Consider the following 19026-nt stretch of genomic DNA (forward strand, 5'->3'; position numbering starts at 1 on the left):
TAATGGGAACCAATGGTCACATCTTTGGGAAGACAAGACAAATTGTCACTTAGTCTAGATGACGTCTCATTCTACTTACTGATAAAGAGGCTGGTGTCCACATTTGACACAAGCTGAGGAACGTACTCCGGCTTCTGACTTAGAAGGTTGTCAAAGTCTAAGTTCCTGAGGAATGGATGACCCTTGATCTCAAATGCTCCTCCTGGAAAAAGAAATAAAAAAGTGCTGTGGATATTGTCAGAGACTGCTCCATATCTGAACAGTTTATCTTAATCTGAACTAATGATATAACTGAGCCGACATGAAGGAAATAGACTGAAAGTCATAGTATGGAGAACAAGAAAAGGACAAGCTGATAGAGAGTGATTATCCTCATGGATATTAATAATATGTTCTAGGTGTAATAAGCAAATTGTTACCTGTCCCAAGTCTATGTGCAGGATCTTTTCTGAGCAGTTCAGTGATGATGTTCTGAGCAACTAAGGGAGGAACGGGACTGCGATACCAAACTACGTCTCCTGTTATGTAGAAAATTACAGAAAATAAAACCTCTTTATTGGACTGTAAGATAAAGCAAAGGAAATAACAAAACCAATGTAACCAATCAAAGCAATGAATCAGATTATTCTACTTACCAGTAACAATATTTTTATAAAGCTCAATTAAGGAATCCCTATAAAATGGTCGAACTCCTACAAGAAATTCATGCAGGATTATCCCCATTGACCACCAGTCAACAGGTCTTCCATAGCCTTTTTTGAGGATGACCTCTGGGGCTATGTAATATGGGGTGCCACAGGCCTGGAAATCAACAGAAGAAAGAGATGAGATTTATGATACTATTATTATGACAAGTTCTCACCATAAAAACACAATGACGAAGATAAAATATCAGTGGAAGAGAAGAAACAATAGTGTGATGAGAATTGTAAAGAACAGTCTGGGTTTTTGTAAGTGATGCCGACCTCAAGATCCAGGAACTGGTGATGTCCTCTGTGAATTGCTTGTAGGTGTTGGTTTTTGGTATCATGACACCAACTTTTGAAAGCCCAAAATCGGCAACTTTAATGTGTCCAGCAGATGTTATCAGGAGGCTGTGAAAGAGAAGATGGTTTTAGCCTTATAGACCATGTCATAGTACATGACAACTTTACGCCCTTATTATACAAGAGATGGCACTTACTTGTCTGGCTTCAGGTCTCTGTGCACCACACCATAGCTATGGAGGTATTCCACAGCAAGAACGGCTTCTGCAAAATACAAGCGTGCCAAGGGGATAGATAAATGACCCCTGGTCTTTAGAAGGGTCCTGCAGTCTCCACCTAGAGAAAAAAGGAAATATGACCAGTGAGGGGTTTATAAAGCAGATCACCATGATGTATAGTATAATGAGAAGAGAGCAGAGATATTGGGCAGGAGAGAATATATACAGATATAAGGTATAGTTCACATATTATTAGTCTAAAGTAATGGTGAGATGTGGTCCGTAACTAATAACAGAGTGATATCACATCTCGTCTACAGCTGGAGATACTGATGTGCTCATCGTGGACATACAGGAGAGATCACACAGATAGTGGCATACATAAAAATCACAGGGCCCCATAGAAAGAGTTCTCATTAGGCCCCCCCTTAAAAAAAATATACACATAGATATATACACATATCTATGAAGCCCCTTAATGTTCTCACCAGCAATATACCTTTCATGGCCATTTTAAAGTATGATGCTCCCAAAAGTGACCCCACCCACACACACTGAGTATGGTGTCCCCACAGTGAATACTCCTCCTTACAGTTTTAACTCACATATACAGTGTCAGCATGATGTCCGCACTCAGTATGAAGCCAGCCACAGCCCCCTACTCAGTATGATGGTGCCTACAGTCCCTCCACTTAATATAATGGCCCCATAGCCCCTCACACAATATAATGGCTCCCACTCAGTATGATGGCCCCCACACAGAATAAGGACCACCACAGCACACCACTCAATATGAGGACCTCACTCAGTATAGGGGCATTCACAGTCTCTCATAGCCTCTCACACAGTATTATGGCCCCCACAGCCCTCAATTCAGTATTATGGCCCCTACAAATACTGACATTAAAAAAAAGCACTACTCACCTCGCCCTGTTCCCCCGGCACGCTGCTCTAGTCTGTGCATTGTGAATACTGAGACTCCACGCTACAGGCGTGATCCTGTGATGACTTCGCACCTGCAGTGCACGAGGTCTCAGACTCACCAGCACAGGCTGAATGGTGGATAAGGCAGCTTACGGCTCCCTGATCCCCCATTATGTTCAGCTGTATCCGCATTCTGAGGATGCAGATACCGCTAAAATTGTGATGACAGGAGGAGGGACGGGGCCCAGTGCCAAGAGGAGCTGGACCCCCTCCAACTCATTGGTCCCATAGCACACCAGCACACAGATCAATAAATTTCCGATCATCTTGGAAATATATAATCTATAGTAAATGCTCTGTAACCAACCACTTAGACAAATCCTAATTATATGAGTGGTGATAAGATGTAAGCAGACATGGGTTGAATATAATGTAATGTGCATGTCCTACCTTCTACGTACTCCATGACCATACACAGGTGAGGTTTAGTTGGAAAGAAGCAGAGCATGGAGACCACAAAGGGACAATCAGCAAATGTTAAGATGTCCCTTTCCTGAAAGGCCCTTTCCACTTTTTTTGGAGTAACCAGATTGCACTTGGCCATTTTCTTCATTGCAAAGATCTGTTGGGAGTCTTTATGGTTCACTAAGTAAACGGACCTGGAGAGAAGGAGAATCCATGGGTTATAATAAATCCTTATTAACAGTCCATCTATAGAAGTCATTATATGATCTTCTGTACTAATTCTTGAAGTCCAGCTGTCACTGGAAATCCATTTCTAGAAATGCATAAAATAGCACCACATAGATCACCTATGGGAGGTCTATACAATGCCACGTCTGTCGGAGCCCTCGCCCATGTCACATTACAGATGAGAGAATCTACCGAACTTATTCTTGAGCAGATTCGCTATATTTGACCAGTAGATACGATTTTGTCCAAGTAAAATTAGTCCAAATTGACAGTTCTCCAATTGCTGTAAGGAGAAGTTTATTATGCTCCTCCCATACCCCAAGGCATAATAAATGGAGGGGATGGAAGTAGTTAAAAGATAATGAAACACATTATACCCCCCTGTCCTAGGCTCTCACCTGTCCATCACGGCAGTCCTCCGTCCTCTGTGCCAGTCTTTGGTTGTTCTGGCGCCCCCTTCTGGTGCTGAGGCCAGTGATTGGACTCACATGGTCATGGTGGAGTGTGCAGGTGGAGAAGTCATTGACGTCAGTATCATGTCAATCCTCACGTGACCGTGTGCAGCCAATTACTCTTATCAGCTTCATAATGGAGCCCCGAAAAAAACAAAGTGCACCGAGGAGGACAGGGAAGCAATGGTGGAGGTGGCAGCATAAGAACAGATGAGGGGCTAGGACAGGTGAACATAGTATTATATTGTTTTATCCCTTTCCTTAAGGGTTTGTGCCCATATTAAGTATTTACAGCAGAACTTTCTACACTATATCTGCATCTCTTGACAGGAAAATGTTGCGGAATAAAAGGGCATTTTTGTCTCATTTTTTACATGTTTTTTGCTGCAGATTTTCCCCCATTCATTATTATGTGTGAAATCTGCAGACAAAAATGCTGACAGAATTGACATCCTGCAGATATAAATCTACTGTAAATCTGAAAGGAAAAATAAGCATCTTGTGCATGAGACTTCAGGAATCTCATTCACTTTGCTGCCATCAGGAAACCCTTCAGGCTTTGTGACAAATCTGTGCAGAAAAAAACACGACAAAAATGCGACAAATCTGCAATGTGTGCACAGGCCCTTACAGTCTGATGTAATACAGATCAGTTTGCTTAACAGTATATAAATGACCTGAATAGTGAGAATTAGATGGGAACAGTGATGTGGACTCAGATCGTTTCCCTATGATAACACTGAGTGGCAGAGCACAGAGGCAGAAGCATTGTCATAGGGAACCCTGAGAAAAGTGGATTATGCCAACAGAAATCTCACCCATAAGCTCCACGGCCGATCTGTTTGGACGTCTCAAAGTCGTTCATATGCGGCTTTCTCGCCGGGATCAATGATTCGATCACACTCTATAAAAAATAAGAAATAATATTCAGATAAAAAAGCCCCAGATACAAAAACCTCTTCCTCCCATATGATGTCCCAGCTGATTTACACTGATTGAATGTAGGGGACCATACAAGCAGGACGCTCCGCAGACACACAGACGTAATTTAAGGGGGATCCTCCATATACTAGAATCATTGTACAGTGCTGGACAATATGGGAGATCACAGAGGAGAACTTAAAGGGAATCTGTCAGCAGGTTTTTATATGTAATCTAAGAACAGCATGATGTCGGGGCTGAATTCCTGATTCCACCATGTCACTTACTAGGCTGCGTGTCGTTGTTTTACTAAAATCAGTGTTTAATCAGTAAGAGATTATCACTACAGGACTAGGTGTCCTGTCCCATGTAGTCCTATTGTCCTATTGCCCGCCCCACCACTGATTAGCGGATTTCTGCCTATTCACAGTGTACTGTACACAGAAAGCAGCCAATCAGTGGTGTGGGCGGGGTTATACGTGGCTCAGCATTCAGAGCTCTGCTAGATCTGCAGCAGAGAAAAGAGTGACTTTATCACAACTGCTGCACCCAGTAAAGTAAGTGACAGTGCTGGAATCAGGGTCCCTGCCCCTACATCATGCTGCTCTCAGATGGGTAGCAAATACCAGGTGACAGATTCCCTTTAGTATAAGGGCTATTATCTTACACAATAGTGTCATCTACATTTAGAATAGAGATGTCCCATGGTTATATGGGGGATAATACTGGGCGGGTCACTCCCACCCCATGATCAGTGACGCACAGACGTCTCCCTCTATGATACTTACAGCCGCAGCTTCTTGGATCTCCGGGATCTCACAGATTATACTGTCAGGATCCGCCAGCACAGTTGTATCTAATATAGTGATAAAACAATGAAGAAATAAAATGTATCAGACGATATCAATCCTACATAAATAATACAACAATATAACGGAGAAATGGCAGGACGTCTGTAAATGGGATTATTACTAATTATATGGGGATTCTAGATATGAGAACGTACGGCGCATCCATAGACAGATACATCTAATATAAATGATGGAGGACACCAATAATCACATGAATGAGGAACACATCGCCCTCACTGTACATGTGAGTGATGGGAAGAGAGAGCTCAAGCCGAACAGCCATATGCAAATTAGCCTGGAAGTGCACTGGGGGCGTGTCACTGCACTCAGACTTTTTCTTCCACGCCCCCAGTGAACTTCCACCCAGATTTGATTATGGCGTATCTACGTTAGATTTCTCCAGACTGAGACATTGGATTTCTGCCATGAAAGGTTCCTTTATATTAGAGGTAAATGGCCTGTACAGTCACACCACTACGTCATATGTCACATGTGCTGACAGGTTCCCTTTACACAGAGCGGAGAGTAAATCTACCATTACTCCCTGTTCTCTATAATATCTGGATATTTCTGATAGAAGGGCGGATGATCGGCTTACCTGTGATCAGATCGCTGGTGAGGTCCGGCTGACTCGTATTAGGGTCAGGGATTATTTCTGGGTCCAGATTTTGCCCATCTTCGGTGTCGCCTTCCGCTGTTTCCTAATAATTATAATATATATATTTAATATGTGCAAGATTTCACTAAATCACCAAATACATAAATCAGGAAGCACTAAACCCGCATTTACAGATGCAGCAATTGTAACTATACAAGTAATGCGCCATCTTGGTAACTTTTCTCACAAAGTTTTCTCACTTATGAGGATTAAGATAAAGTAAGATTGAAAAATCAAACGTTCAGTGTAAACTTCGACTTTTCTGCACTGTGATATCCCAGAGCTGTGTTATCTGCGTTCATTATTCATGGGTACATCTTGTACCTCATTCATTACTGTATTGGGTGGAACTGCTTTACACTGCAGCTCCTCTCCACAAGCCCAGATTAATATAATATAAGAGACTTGAATGCACATTTCTGTAATATCACCTATTATTTACAAGTAGTAATACCCTGAAAATAGTGATAGAGGCAGAAATACAGACTTATCACCACTGAGCTGTGACTACATCAGCAGAATACAGACTGTCATCACAGGGAGCAGCAGAGACTAGCGGCCATACATATGCTGTGCCAGCCAGGAGCTGACAGTAGGCCTGTAACATCTAACACCAGATCTGATATCTGACTGATGATCTGGAGATGATCAGAAAACAACGACGTGCGATAGAGAAGATGACGGCTCCTTACCAGGCGTTCCGATGAGCGGGCCGGACGTTCCAGGACAGACAGGACATTTAGGGCGAGTTCTTTAATAAAAGTCAAATCGCCATTTTGAAACCTTTCTTCAGCCTATAAAAAAGAAAATAAATTAAAAGGAAAATCCTGAGATGAAAAAGGGCACAATGGAGGCAGCCATTGTATGTGACATCTGCTCCTCTGTCTGCAGATACAATGATCACATATCTGGGGATTCGTCATGTTTTATATTGGAGGAAAGAAGAAGTTTCGATATATCTATTATTATCTACTATTATGGAGAAGATTTGTGCGAAGCTTCCGCCATTTACCTGCTGTAGTAATGTCCTGATGTTCTGAGGTAAATCGGTCAGATACTCTGACGTTAGATGACCTTGGTAGTATTTGGTCAGGCAGTCATTTACTAGCTCCATCACCAGCCGGTGAGTGAAGCTGAGGACGCCATCGGGTGGTAGAAGCGAAGTGTCAGGGCGATTGTTGATAAGAATCCCCAATAGTGCTTCTACCTGAAGATTATCCAAAAGTAATTCAGCCATAGCGAAGAACTGCAAGTGCGATCAGTCACTATAGAATAGCGAGAAACTGCAAGTGCTCTCAATCTCTATGAAGCCAAAAAAGGCACCTGTGACCCTGTGTACATTCTATAAGTATTGACTGTGAGCTGTGATGTCATAATAGCCGACCATCACCAGTGATGTCATCACGGAATGTTGTGATGGAATCTTAAACGGGCTTCTCTGCACAAACAGATGCTGACTAGCAATATTGAAAGTGGAAACACCATAGAATGAATTACATCTCCATGTTATTATGGCTGTTCTATTTTATTACCTATTAGAACACAACCAGGATAAAAGATTGTTCACACGTTGTATTTTTTTCTACCCCAAAAATCAGAATGGTAGAAGGAAAAACGCTACATACAATACTCGTGTTATTGCAGCGCTTTTAATTGTTTGGATTTTTCTTCATTCAAATGAATGGGTGAAAAACACTGCAAAACCCCTGAAAGAATTGACAAGCTGCAGATTTAAAAAAACACAGGAAAAAAAATGCAGCGTGTGATTGAGAGTTTAGAAATCTCATTCTCTAAGCTGGTACTGTAAAATGCAGCATTTATTTCCACAGAAGGAAAATAAAAGGCTGAAAAAATGCCGACTGTGACCATACCTTAAAGATATAGTCAGTGATATTATTGGAAACATTGTGTATATTTATTTCTCATGTGTCTTTTTTTTCACCATAGAACATTTTACTCATTGGTTGCAGATCACTATCAACAACTGTGACAAATATGGAAGAATTAATAATAAGTGACCCAAGTTATAAATCATTTTGTTCAGGGGTAGGCAATTAATTTTCCTGAGGAGTCACATGAGAATCTGTTACTATTGTAGAGGGCACAACCAATAAGCTGAAATTAATTATGCTCAATATTAACATTAAAATATTAATTATAATTTTTCACCTCCATATAGTGTGAAGAGGTGCAAGTTGCAATGACTGCATAACATGCAAAAAGAGAACACAGCAGTGCTCTGTAAGGGCCAATATACAGGGTGGTCCAAAAGTAGGTGGCCAGAAAATAATAACATTTATTTTTATTTATATATAAAATTATATTTACTAACTCAAGCATAACATTGACAATTAAATTTTATTCTGAACAATAATACAAAAGCCCTTAAATTTTATCAACGCAGGTGCTCAAACTGTTTTCCAGTACGATTTGCATAGCTTTGAAGTCTGCCTCTTACGCTTCGACAAACTTTTTTGCACAAGTCTCTTTGGGTATTAATTTCTTGAAATGCATCTCTTATGTAATTTTTCAAATCACTGACACTTTTTGGTTTTCGACTATAAACTTTGTCCTTGAGTACTCCCCAAAAGAAAAAATCCATTGGGGTCAAGTCTGGGGAACGTGCCGGCCAATCAAGTGGGCCTCTTCGGCCAATCCATTTATTAGGAAATGTTTCATCAAGATACTCGCGGACTACTCTTGAATAATGTGGAGGGGCCCCATCTTGTTGGAAATAAAGGTCATTTGAATTAGGCTGTTGCTGTAACTGGGGAACAACTTGATTCATTAGAATTTCGAGATACTTATCTCCTATGACTGTTTCATCAAAAAATATTGGTCCTAAAACACCAAAACTTGAAATACCACCCCAAACATTGACACCAGGCTCATTTAGTTGCTGCTCTAATGTTAAATGCATATTCTCATTATACCAGTAAATACAATTATATCTGTTAATATGGCCGGATAATTTGAAAGAAGCTTCATCACTCCACATAATGTTATCTAAAATTACTGGATTGTCTTCAATTTCGTTAAGCATAATCTCACTAAATTGCAGCCGCCTGTCTGGATCATCCACCAATAAACCATGAATTAGATGTGGACTATAAGCTTTCCACCCAATAGATTTCAGGATTCGCATGATAGAAGCTCGTGACATTCCCAATTCCAAAGAGGCTCTTCTGGTGGACTGTTTTGGACTCTGAACCAATGTTTCAGCAACAAGTTGTTTATTATCTTCTGGACAGACTGTTTTGGGTCACGAATGCGGTAAATGGTTTGTCTCTTTGGGGCTTGAGTACCAAATGTTTCAACCCAATTTGCTCTAATGGTTTCAGCATTTTGAGATTTCCAATACTCTGTTAAAATCTATTTTCTTTGATCTGTATTTAAATTATTTGCCATTATGTGTTATCTGAATTATCTGAGAAGAAAACAGATTTGGGGGAGATCTATCTGTGAAAACTAGATCTGTGAAACTGGCTCAGTTGCCCTTAGCAACCAATCAGATTCCACCTTTCATTTTCGAAAGAGTCTGTGAAGAATGAAAAGTGGAATCTGATTGGTTGCCAAGGGCAACTGAGCCAGTTTCACTTTACACTGTGTTTCATAAATCTCCCCCTTTACAACCTTATTACACTTTCTGTCCACCTACTTTTGGACCACCCTGCATATGCAAACACCGAAAACATAAGATCTAAACTACATTGTTGCTAAATAAAGTGCTCCTGTTCACACTATATGGAGGTGCTGGTCAGGTTTTTTGTTACTTGCAGTTCGCCATTGGAGGTTGTGACTGCCTCCTTTTCTGACTCTGCACTCCACCCATTAGCCCAAGGGTGCGTTTAATTAGTGCTGGTTTCTACCTGTCCAATTAAAATTGTAGGCTTATAGCCCAAGAGAGGCATGTTTAGCAGGATAGTTACCCATCAGTGGGAGGTCACCTTGCTGTGGTTGATGGACATACATGAATTGGCCAATTTATGCGCTAAGAACCTTCATTTTTTTGTAAGTACACTTTATTTAGCAACAATGTAATTTAGATCTTATGTTTTCAGTGTTTGCATATATCTTGGCACTTACAGAGTTCTGCTGTGTTCTCTTTTTGTATGTTATGCAGTCATTGCAGCTTGCACCTGTTCACACTATATGGAGGTGCTGGTCTGTTTTTTTGTTTCAAAAAAGTTATGTAGTCCAAAATGGTACAAATAAAAACATCAACTCATCCTGCAAAAAAGACCCAACACAGCACCTATATACTTTTCTTATCTTTGCCTACAAAGCACATGATTATGACATGTTGACAGTACACGCCCCGGCAGTATCCAAGCATACGTAGGTATGCTAGGACTTAAAGGGAACTTGTCATATCGTAGATGCAGTGCTATCAGTTGGCAGCAGGGAAAAGGACAGAAGGACCTGAAGATATGTCGTTTTTTGGGAACAGATTCAGTTCAACTTGTCTATATTCAACTGTGCCTATAGAGATAGCTGTCAATGGACTCCTAAGGACAAATTGGCAGGAATCATGTGTCATTAGACAGATGGTCATCTCTGTTATGGTATGCTGCCCTGTGGTCGTTATTTCTGTGTAAAGACAGTTTCAAAAGAGCAAACGAGAACTTTTTTAAAGAGGCATATGAAAATCACCAACTAAGGCACTAACGTAGAAGTACTTAATGTGAATGCGTGCTCTTGAATCCCTTTTGTTTGTTTTTTTATCTGCAATCTAAATAGGTGTTAAATAGTATATTAATTTATTAATCTATAAAAGTTTTCTCCACCGAAAATAAATGGTTATAGCCCCTGAAATAATTATATAGAGCCCAAAAAAAGTTTCTTTAAGACCACCTCTGAGGATGTATAGCAACAATTAATGTGTAAACCTCATTTATAGGGGTAAATGAAAAATGTGGCACCCCAAGTCTGGTCGCCACAGTGGCAGCAATGTCATGTCTGAGAGCAGGTGGGAGGTTCCCTGGTTGGGGACAATTAGCATGCAGCACCTTCTGCCTCAGTCCAGGGAGGGGAGAAACCTGCCCTTTATAAACTGGATCTGGGGCGGGGTTAGAGAGTGAAGTTAGAGACAAGTTCCAGACCAGGTTCCAGTGAAGTTGCAGATAGGGACAGGTCAGCAGCAGGCTGAGGAGTCCCTGTAGGCAGAGGAGGAACACGAGGTCAGGAGGGGAGCTAGCAGAGGTCATCCTGGCTAGAGACTTACAAAGCCGGACACTGGAGTCCAAGGCTGTGAGGGTTATAAGCCCAGCAGCAGAAAACCACCATGCAGGGGACTTCAAGTCCTCTGGCCCAAGGAAGCCCGGAGGCTCAGCCACACGAGAGGGACCACCACTGCCCCGGAGGGGTGAGAAGTACGGAAGGCCCGAGTCGCCAGTCATACGGGCGAGAACAACACGGTACACTCAGAGATGTGGGCTACCACCACACTACAGTGGGATAGCCAAGAAAGAGTGAAGTCAGCATGGTAGGCCTACAAACTCCCCCTGACCAGCGGGATTTCCCAGTTACTCTCAGACTGAGCAGGCCTCCATTGTTAACCTGTACTCCGGACGGGTCCCTTAATACCGCCAACAGTAAAGACCCTGAATTGCATGACAGACTCCGTGTGGTTACTGCTGCTCCCGCGCACCATCACCACCAACATCCCTATTTACTGCCCTGGGGCTATACTCCTCCCGTGGGGAGTTATACTACCCTCTGCTGCACCCACAACACCAGCCTCAGCGGTCTGCCCTGCAGCGGCGGTTCACTCTGACCGCAATCCACGGGTGGCGTAGTCGGACATTCAGCAAATAGACTGCCATTTGGTTTGACCGCCCTGGGCACGGACCAGGTCGCCGCCACGGAGACTACAACCCCCAGCATCCACAAAAGGTCCGGTTCCGGGTATCCCCACACACTCACGGCCCAGGGGGCGTCAAAAACAGCAACACAGGGCCAGAATAAGTTTATTACATCAATTATAATAGAAACAATTGGTGCTGTACAATTAAGGTGAGGAAGAAGTACGGTTAAAATCATACATAAAGAAAATAGATTATATATTCCCTAAGATAAGAGGCAAAAAATCCCCTTTATCTGTGCTCCTAATTGGTAATAGTAATCGTATATAGCATAAGAGAATATTTTGACATTGAATATATACTGTACATGACTCACCGCAGTATAAAAAGTATTGTGCAATGCATAGAGGTAAATGCGGCAGGACATGTAAGAGCAATATCATATATATACAGTTATATGAAAAAGTTTGGGCACCCCTATTAATCTTAAGCTTAATGTTTTATAAAAATTGTTGTTTTTGCAACAGCTATTTCAGTTTGATATATGTAATAACTGTTGGACACAGTAATGTTTCTGCCTTGAAATGAGGTTTATTGTACTAACAGAAAATGTGCAATCTGCATTCAAACAAAATTTGACAGGTGCATAAGTATGGGCACCCTTATCATTTTCTTGTTTTAACTACTCCCACCTACTTTTTACTGACTTACTAAATCACTTTTTTTGGTTTTGTAACCTCATTGAGCTTTGAACTTCATAGCCAGGTGTATGCAATCATGAGAAAAGCTACTTAAAGTGGCCACTTGCAAGTTGTTCTCCTGTTTGAATCTCCTCTGAAGAGTGGCATCATGGGCTCCTCAAAACAACTGTCAGATGATCTGAATACAAAGATTATTCAACATAGTTGTTCAGAGGAAGGATACAAAAAGCTGTCTCAGAGATTTAACCTGTCAGTTTCCACTGTGAAGAACATAGTAAGGAAATGGAAGAACACAGGGACAGTTCTTGTTAAGGCCAGAAGTGGCAGGCCAAGAAAAACATCAGAAAGGCAGAGAAGAAGAATGGTGAGATCAGTCAAGGACAATCCTCAGACCATCTCCAGAGAGCTGCAGCATCAACTTGCTGCAGATGGTGTCACTGTGCATCGGTCAACTATACAACGGACTTTGCACAAGGAGAAGCTGTATGGGAGAGTGATGCGAAAGAAGCCGTTTCTGCAAGCATGCCACAAACAGAGTCGACTGAGGTATGCAAAAGCACATTTGGAGAAGCCAATTTCTTTTTGGAAGAAGGTCCTGTGGACTGATGAAACCAAGATTGAGTTGTTTGGTCATACAAAAAGGCGTTATGCATGGCGGGAAAAAAACACAGCATTCCAAGAAAAACACTTGCTACCCACAGTAAAATTTGGTGGAGGTTCCATCATGCTTTGGGGCTTTGTGGCCAATGCCGGCACCGGGAATCTTGTTAAAGTTGAGGGACGCATGGATTCCACTCAGTATCAGCAGATTCTTGACAAAAATGTTCAAGAATCAGTGATAAAGTTGAAGTTACGCAGGGGATGGATCTTTCAGCAAGACAATGATCCAAAACACCGCTCCAAATCTACTCAGGCATTCATGCAGAGGAACAATTAAAATGTTCTGGAATGGCCATCCCAGTCCCCAGACCTGAATATCATTGAACATCTGTGGGATCATTTGAAGAGGGCTGTCCATGCTCGGCGACCATCAAACTTAACAGAACTGGAATTGTTTTGTAAAGAGGAATGGTCAAAAATACCTTCATCCAGGATCCAGGAACTCATTAAAAGCTACAGGAAGCGACTAGAGGCTGTTATTTTTGCAAAAGGAGGATCTATTAAATATTAATGTCACTTTTCTGGTGAGGTGCCCATACTTATGCACCTGTCAAATTTTGTTTGAATGCAGATTGCACATTTTCTGTTAGTACAATAAACCTCATTTCAAGGCAGAAACATTACTGTGTCCAACAGTTATTACATATATCAAACTGAAATAGCTGTTGCAAAAACACCAATTTTTCTAAAACAATAAGCTTAAGATTAATAGGGGTGCCCAAACTTTTTCATATAACTGTATATATATATATATATATATATATATATATATATATATACACTCTCCCTCTCTCTCTCTATATATATATATCAGAATATATATAATGATGACAAAAGAATTTGCTTGAATATAGACTATAGTACATGAAAAATATTATATAATACAGTTCAAAAACATCTATCGAGCATACACAAAAAGGGATTGTGCTGATGTAGATAGTATACAACATAATCAATTAATGTATAAAGTACAATTCTAAGTGCCACCTTTGATATTAAAACAATCCCATAATTAAAAATGCGGTTCTTTGGCAGAAAACAGCAGCTTAATGAGTCATTTAGAGATTTTGCTCTTAGCTAGCAAGAAGCACTGCATGCCATATGTCAGGTGGACTCTCATGAAGTACTGAATGCAGATAACGCACTAAAGAACCAGTTTGTAGAGGGGGCAAGGACAGAGTATATCAAGATTCCACTGCGAAAGCTGTCCCTACAGATCACAACTCATTTCTAGACTTTAAGGAGATGGTCATTAGAGTCCTGGGAATAGAAGCAAGTTCCAGCCAAGTTCCCGCTTGCAGTAGCCCATGTAACCAGCCTAAGAACCAAATGAGTGCTTTCCCTAAACCTGAAATAGCACCACCAACTGGCCTCAAAGATACTGTTACCAACTGTGCTCAAGTTCAAGCCCATGATGCTGCAGGAGACCTGTGCAAGCAAGTAGCAGAAGTAACCAATAGGCTGACCATACTGTGTGAGAAGCTAAAGGATTTAAAGCAGCAGTATCAGCATTCTGAAGATTCCTCGTCCCACAGAAACAGATGGCATTATGGCTCAAGAGAAAGTGGCTCTCACAACCCTGGAAGACGGCCCACAGATCAGTTGAATACTGAAGGGAGGCATAGTTGAAGGAAGTGGCGGAGAAGCAGCCATATTGAATTGGAGTTCCAAAAGTTGTCTGTAAGGCAAGGTGCCCATATATGAAGATGAGATCCTCAGTCTTTATCTGACCAGCAAGAGCAACAATTGCAAACTGACAGAGTCCAATGGATCCCAGTCCAGAAAGAGAGTAGAGTGCTGAATATTCTAAGGAACCGTCTCACCACAAGAAATGGACTCAATATAGACCAGGGCAGCTACAGTTGTGCTCAAAAGTTTACATACCCCGGCAGAATTTTTCCTTTCTTGGCCTTGTTTCAGAGAATATGAATAATAATAAAAAAACTTTTTCTTCACTCATGATTATTGGTTGGGTGAAGCCATTTATTGTCAAACTACTGTGTTTTCTCTTTTTAAATCTTAATGACAACCAAAAACATCCAAATGACCCTGATCAAAAGTTCACATGCCCCAGTTCTTAATACCATGTATCGTCCCCTCTAGCATCAATGACAGCTTGAAGTCTTTTGTGGTAGTTGTGGATGAGGTTCTTTAATTTCTCAGATGATAAAGCTGCCCATTCTTCTTGGCAAAAGCCTCCAGTTCCTGTAAATTCCTGGGCTGTCTAGCATGAACTACGCGCTTGAGATCTCCGCAGAGTGACTCAATGATATTGAGGTCAGGAGACTAAGATGGTCACTCCAGAACCTTCACTTTGTTCTGCTGTAGACAATGAGAGGTCGACTTGGCCTTGTGTTTTGGATGTGTCAAAGACTTTTGACACAGAGAAAATGGCTATTCTCTGAAAGAGGCCTGGTGGTTCAAAGAACCATTGACCCAACTACCCATGAGCGTGTAATCCAGATCGTTGTACCAAGGCAAGATGCCAACATCGTCTTGGAAGCCTATCAGGACCAATCCCGATATTTTGGTTGCCACAAGACTGAGGTCAACATTCGAAAGAGATTCTATTGGATCGGGATGAGAAATGACATAGAAAAATGGTGCAGTGAATGTATCGCTTGTACAGTGGGTACGGAAAGTATTCAGACCCCTTTAAATTTTTCACTCTTTGTTTCATTGCACCTATTTGGGAAATTCTAAAAAGTTCATTTTTTTTTTCTCATTAAACTACACTCTGCACCCCATCGTGCCTGAAAAAAAAACAGAAATGTAGAAATGTTTGCAAATTTATTAAAAAAAGAAAAATATATATCATATGGTCATAAGTATTCAGACCCTTTACTCAGTATTGAGTAGAAGCACCCTTTTGAGCTAGTACAGCCATGAGACTTCTTGGGAATGATGCAACAAGTATTTCACACCTGGATTTGGGGATCCTCTGCCATTCTTCCTTGCAGATCCTCTCCAGTTCCGTCAGGTTGGATGGTGAACGTTGGTGGACAGCCATTTTCAGGTCTCTCCAGAGATGCTCAATTGGGTTTAGGTCAGGGTTCTGGCTGGGTCAGTCAAGAATGGTCACAGAGTTGTTTTGAAGCCAATCCTTTTTTACTTTAGCTGTGTGCTTAGGGTCATTATCTTGTTGGAAGGTGAACCTTCGGCCAAGTCTGAGGTCCAGAGCACTCTGGAAGAGGTTTTCAACCAGGATATCTCTGTACTTGGCCGCATTCATGTTTCCTTCAATTGTAACCAGTAGTCCTGTCTCTGCAGCTGAAAAACACCCCCATAGCATGATGCTGCCACCACCATGTTTCACTGTTGGGATTGTATTGGGCAGGTGATGAGCAATGCCTGGTTTTCTCCACACATACTGCTTAGAATTATCACCAAAAAGTTCTATCTTCGTCTCATCAGACCAGAGAATCTTATTTCTTATAATCTGGGAGTCCTTCATGTGTTTTTGAGCAAACTCTATGTGGGCTTTCATATGTCTTGCACTAAGAAAAAGGCCCGACTGGTGGAGGGCTGCAGTGATAGTTGACTTTGTGGAACTTTATCCCATCTCCCTACTGCATCTCTGGAGCTCAGCCACAGTGATCTTGGGGTTCTTCTTTACCTCTCTCACCAAGGCTCTTCTACCACGATTGCTCAGTTTGGCTGGACGGCCAGGTCTACAAGACTTCTGGAGGTAACAATCTTCTTCCATTTAAGGATTATGGAGGCCACTGTGTTCTTAGGAACCTTAAGTAATGCAGAAATTCTTTTGTAACCTTGGCCAGATCTGTGCATTGCCACAATTCTGTCTCTGAGCTCCTTGGGCAGTTCATTTGAGCTCATGATTCTCATTTGGTCTAACATGCACTGTGAGCTGTGAGGTCTTATATAGACAGGTGTGCCTTTCCAAATCAAGTCCTATCAATTTAATAAAACACAGCTGGACTCCAATGAAGGATTAGAACCATCTCAAGGAGGATCACAAGGAAATGGACAGCATGTGACTTAAATATGAGTGTCTGAGCAAAGGGGCTGAATACTTATGAGCATGTGATATTTCAGTTTTTCTTTCTTAATAAATTTGCAAAAATTTCTACATTTCTGTTTTGTTTTCAGTGCAGAGTGTACTTTAATGAGAAAAAAAAATGAACTTTTTTTCTACATTTCTACATTTCAGTTTTTTTTCAGTCAAGATGGGGTGCAAAGTGTACTGAGGAAAAAAAGTGAACATTTTAGAATTTACCAAATGGCTGCAATGAAACAAAGAGTGAAAAATTTAAAGGGGTCTGAATACTTTCCGTACCCACTCGTACCTTGAGATGTGGAGAAAGCACTGACAAGAAAGCACCGCTACACCCAATAGACACTCACAAGCCATTGGAGTTGGTTGCATTGGATCATGTGAAAACTACAGCCTAAGGCAACTGGAGTCTCCTACGCCTTGACTATCATCGACCACTATACAAAGTTTGCTGTGGCAGTGCCAGTCAAAGACCTTACAGCGAAAACGACAGCCAAAATCTTCTGGAAGACTTTCGTACGACCTTTTGGATTTCCAGAAAACATCCTAACTGATAGACGTGCTGCATTTGAATCTGAACTGTTGCAAGGACTGTGTACCCTCCATGGCTGTAAGAAAGTGAGAACAACTGCATATCATCCACAGTGTAACGGTCTGTGTGAGCAGATGAATCAGACTCTAATTGACATGCTACATGCCATACCTGCTCAGCAGAGAACTGATAGATCAATTCTGGCAGTAGATTTGGCCAATCTCTACAATAACAATGTCCATTATTCCACTGGGTACACACCTTATTACCTGATGTTTGGTAGACAAGGAAGGCTACCAGCAGATGTTGCCTTGTAAGTGCAAGTTCCAGAGACAGTCAACCCTCTACCACAAACTGACTGGGTCACAGAGCATCAGCGAAGACTAGAAGAAGCAAATGCCATTGTGGAAGAGAGGATGAAAGTCGTTCACCAGAGACAAGAATAGAACCACAACTTGAATGCCAAAGCAAAACTCCTGACTGTCGAAGATCGAGTCTAGCTTAGACAGAATCATCGCGACCCGGAGACACCGGAGAAGCCGCAGAGAGGAGACATCATTATCCTCCTCTGCCTCTCTCTCTTCCTAACAGCAGCACGTGTCTCAACAAAAAAGGGGAGCTGCTAACCAGAGTGCAAGGAGCAGCCAGCCCCTGTGAAGCGCCGAGCTCATAAAGTCAGGAGATCCTGGTGAGTGAGGACGGACACGTGATCTGGTCATGTGGACGAATCCAGCTAAGGCCACAGCGGCCATCTTGCCCCAACACAGTACAGCTTCAAGAGACTGAAAGCGCGCATAAAAGACCTCTGTGGCGGACATCCCCGGGCCTCCGCCTCACCTCTTTCCTCCTTTATCGCCCCTTGTTACATCTCCCTCTCCTTACCTTGGGCCTGGTTCAGCAGTGATTGCAGAGCCCTCTGCGCGTCCCAGACAATGCACCACAGGACTCTGATTGGCGCCAAATCACCTTCTTTAAAAAAAAAAAGGAGAGTCACAGAGACCTGTGCCATAACATATAAATGACAATACGATAGGGGAAAATACTATCAGTTCCCCACACAGTGGGGGTCCTTATCTGACTGTGTGGTGGAGGACTCTTCACACAACCCACCACCCTCGTTGAATAACGGGTTAATCTATTAAACATCTTCATACACTGTACTGTTAAAAAAAAGTGAGTCCATAGTTCTACAAGCCAGAGAGTATTCTTTGGTCTTGAATACAGGAATTGCAACCCAAATTCTGAAGCGATAAGTATCACTGCCTCTACTGACAATGAGGGTTACATTCTAACCTCCCTCCCTGATTTTCTTCATTATGTAAAGGAATCAAAATATGTAAAGCAGCCAAAACAAGAAGGAGCTCTGACAAGTATAAACAAAATATAAGTTGTGACTGAATCTAATTTCTATATAAAATGGTCAAGATAGGTAGAGACCCTGCAAGAGATTCTTCCAGCACCTCAAAAACAATCTCAAGTGAAGGAGAAATGGATAAATATATAAAGAAGACTTCACACCAAACTCTCTTAAACAAAAATGCCTTGAACAAAGGCCTTGCTGGAAGCCCTAATATGTTGTTGGAGGAGGATGATGACAGTGATCAAGGAGAC

This window comes from Phyllobates terribilis, unplaced genomic scaffold, assembly GCF_046119375.1.
Source record: "Phyllobates terribilis strain yellow unplaced genomic scaffold, ASM4611937v1 Scaffold_1__5_contigs__length_1240528914, whole genome shotgun sequence".
In the NCBI taxonomy this organism is placed as follows: Eukaryota; Metazoa; Chordata; class Amphibia; order Anura; family Dendrobatidae; genus Phyllobates; species Phyllobates terribilis.